Below are 4,097 nucleotides of genomic sequence, written 5' to 3'. Positions count from 1 at the left end.
CTTTTAATTTTAAGTATTCAAGTTCTTCATCTTTTTCTTTATTTACTTTCTCGTCTTTTATATTCCGTCATTTATTTTCTCGTTATTTACATTCCATCATTTACTTTCCGCTATATACATTCTCGTCATTTACTTTCCCGTCATTTATTTTATCGTCATTTACATTTCCGTCATTTATTTTATCGTTATTTACTTTACGCAATTTACGTTTATGTCTTTATTTTCCGTCATTTATTTTTACTTTCTGTTATGAGTAGCTAAGCTTTTATAGCTTGGGTGTAAGACGGAAATGTGAGATTTTCAAACCAAACGAAAGTAGCTAAGTGTTTTCGAAAATGATGTTCCATTGTTTCATTCGAGTTTTTATAAAACCAAGCACACTTCTTGACGGGTTGGTCACTTGAAAGTGTTAAAGTGCGATGGACTTAGAGATAAGCCATCATTAAGCACGTCAACTTGGATGACATAAGAGGTAGACTTGAGAAAGTTGCCGACAAGGAGAYTTGTCATTTATGTTTTTCAAAACGTAACTCCCGACGGGTTGGTCACTTGTCAAAAGTGTCAAAGTGTGATATATTCAGAGATGAAATATGAAGAACACACCAACTCGAATGATATGGGAATCAGCTCGAGAGAGTGATTTTTAACAAAGAGATTTGTTTATCCATATATTTTGAAAACACCATTGTGTCACTATCCCCGGTCCGGACACCACATAGAGATATGGGTGGAAAGCTATAAGATAGTGAAATGGTGAAGTCCGAGAGGAATGCCTTCAAAATAGATGGTGGAACTTAGTTTCGRAACACTGCTTGYTGWAKCATTCCTATAGCATTGCTACAGTATTGGCTGCTGTAATTTGTGTTTGGATCTCACCTTAAGTCTTACACCCTTGCTTCTTTTATATATTCTGTATTATGTTTTGGATCACCTTAAAATCAAACAAAAGTCTTCAAAATCATCATCTGAAATCAGCTCTTTCATTGGACTCTAATCTAACTTTGGCTACAATCCCTGTGGACGATAATCTGGTACTTGTACCACTTTATTACTTGGAAAGACGACGTTGGGCCGTATTGTATACTTGCTTTGTGGCCCAATTTCATTAAGTCTAAAGGTGTGAAATACAACCGACCACAACGCCTCTGACTTCAAGAGGCAGTTTTTACCGCCAATATGAAGTATGTTCTTTTCCATATTGAACAGGGCCCTCACCTGCAAACTAGGGTCGATGGATCAAGGAAACATCAACATAATGACGATTATGTACGGACTCTTCTTCAACATCCCTCTTGACTATTCTTTCCTCATATAAAATGAGATCCACTCAGCGGTAGTCAAAAAATGCAAGCTCCAGGCTACCGGCAAGCCCTTGACTTCTGTCTTGTTTCCTCGTTTCCTCTCTCTCTTCATAGGGGATGTGATGACGAAACATAACCTACCGGCCGAAGAACCATTCACTCCCGTCTTCAAGATGCATGGCCATCGACTGACACTATCAAAGGAAGGATACACCATCAACAGACCAATCTCCAGAGCCATGCTCAGTGTCATCCCAGAGACATCGGAGATCCGAAGAACTTACGAACGCCCTCTGCTGTCCTATGCACCAAGGGCAGCTACCCCAGAGCGCATAGAGCCGTCCCCAGAGTCAAGCAAGGGAGCACAAGAGCCATCTTCATCGGATGATGAAAATGATGATGATGATGGTACTCCACGTGCATCCCCCGACCTTTCACAAACACATCCCCTTCCCTCTTCCCAAAGGGCAACCACCTCCTCTACCCCTGGCGATCAAGGCCAAAGGGGTATTGAACAAGGACGACCCAGTCCAATCCCACACCCAGCCAGCCATCCAGAGGCCATTATTCGGGCCTCTGGAGATGATTTAACTGAGGAACCACAATTTCCATCGCCCCTCTTCCAACAGAGAGGCGATGAAGACATAAGAGCGACATCGCCTCATGGCTCGACACTACCACCCACACACCCAGAAGCATGTGTTGCTTCTGACATTGATGAACCCCAAGATCGTTCAGAGCGATATCCCATTCGTGCACAAAACCCCCCTTCGATACTTGATCTAGCGAAAGGAAAACACACTTCCTTCTCTTACCCGGCCTCTGAAGCCGAGGAAGAAGAAGAAGTTGTCGCAACATCAGGAGATAGCTCCTCACTTGAGGGCTATCAAGGACATGAAGGAGGTCCTTCAAGGACTATATTTTCACAAGGCATTGAAGGCGCCTCTGGAGCAGAGGCTCAACCTGCAGCATCCGTTGCTGCAGGGGTTACCCCTATGGCCGATCTGGTTACAAAGGCTGAGTTCCAAGCCTTTGTTGACTCAGTTCAGCAGTCCTTGGAAGACCTAAAACTCATCATCCAAGGGATTGTTGAAAACCCACCATCCATCGATACCACCACCCTTCAACAATCCCTTGCCACCCTTCAACAAACCCTTACCACCCTTGCCACCCAAACCCGAGACAATACAACCCGTCTCCAAATGTTGCAACAAACCGTAACCCAACACCTAATTCACTCCATCGCCACCCAAAGAAACCAACTCCTAATTCACTCCATCGCCACCCTCACGGCCCAGGCAACTGCGACCGATGAGACCCTAGCCTCCATAACCACCCAGATAAACACCATCTTCCAAACCCTCAATGCCCTACCAGCCACCATCATCTCCCAAATCCCTCAACCAACCCCACCACAAACAACTTCATTAATTGATGAAATCCTACACTCCCTCACCAACAAAATGACCACCATACAAACCACCCTGACCCAACTCCCAGCCACAATACTAGCCAACATACCCCAACCTCCACCACCTCCACCTCCTTCTGCAGGGCCATCCTTCGATGCAGCCTTCTCCTCCTTCACTACAGAGGTGAGAAATCTCATCGCCAACCTTTCCATCCCTCCATCTACATTCACCACAACCCCCGTGCCACCACCCGCCTCATCATCAAGCACGGAGTTTGCCACCAGAGCCGACCTCAGGGATCTGTCCAAAGCACTAATCTCATCATTCAATGAGATAAGTGCCAAGTTTGCTGCCAGGTCGGTCGAGCCTACCAATGCGTTGAAGAAGAGTCTCTTACTACAGCAAGATCGAACGAACTCTCTTCTTCGCTCCATGGAACTACGGCGCAACAAGGATCGCGTGCACACATTGGCCGATCACATACGGCTATGGAAGAAAAATAGGACAAGGGCCTCCTGTTCATGAAGCCGCCCCCTCAAAAGGCAAAGGCATGAGAATCCACACCCCCATGATCATGGTCTCGGACCTCATGAGGGGGAGAATCAGACCACCGCTTCACAACCAATGGAATCCGTTGCACCCTCAACATCCCATCACCAAACACAAAACCCACCATCACCACCACCCCAAACACAACAGCAATCTCCACCAACCCAAGCAAGGGAACTAGAGGCTCAACCCTCTGAAGATGTACATAACGAACATGTTCCCCTTGCCATATCCCAAGATTCCATCGAGTTGATCTCATCGACTGATGAAGAATCATCCACACCACTAACCAACCTACCCTTCACCCCATCACCAACTCCAAACTTATCATTAACCCCCTCACCAACACCACGCACCACACAACCCTTTACTACTCTACCCATACAACCTCAACTCACAATCATCCAACCTTCATCACTACAACAACCACCAACTCAACCCGATGAACCAGAAACCACCCAAATACAACTTCCTCAACCATAAGTCACCCCATCTGAGCCCAATGAACCAGAGCCAACCCAAACTCTTCCATCACCTACCCCGTCTCAAACATTAACATACACACAACCCATAGCCCAACAAACCCAAGTGCAAACAGATATTCCTTCATCTTCAAGGCACCCTCCTTAAGGGATAGTCGATGAAATAATAGCAAACATGGAGTCACTCAGGAGACATCCAGAGGTGCCACCGAGGGATCCAGTCATGATGGAGAATATCCATCAATATCTGTACCATGATCGCGATGAACGGCTAACTCTCAATCCTTCAATCCTTTCACCAGAATCCATGAACCTCCTACACCATAGGTTTGTGAGACAGACCACCCAACCAC

This window comes from Cynara cardunculus, assembly GCF_001531365.2.
Source record: "Cynara cardunculus var. scolymus isolate 2C chromosome LG 10, CcrdV1, whole genome shotgun sequence".
Taxonomy (NCBI): Eukaryota; Viridiplantae; Streptophyta; class Magnoliopsida; order Asterales; family Asteraceae; genus Cynara; species Cynara cardunculus.
Note: the sequence above shows the minus strand (reverse complement) of the source record.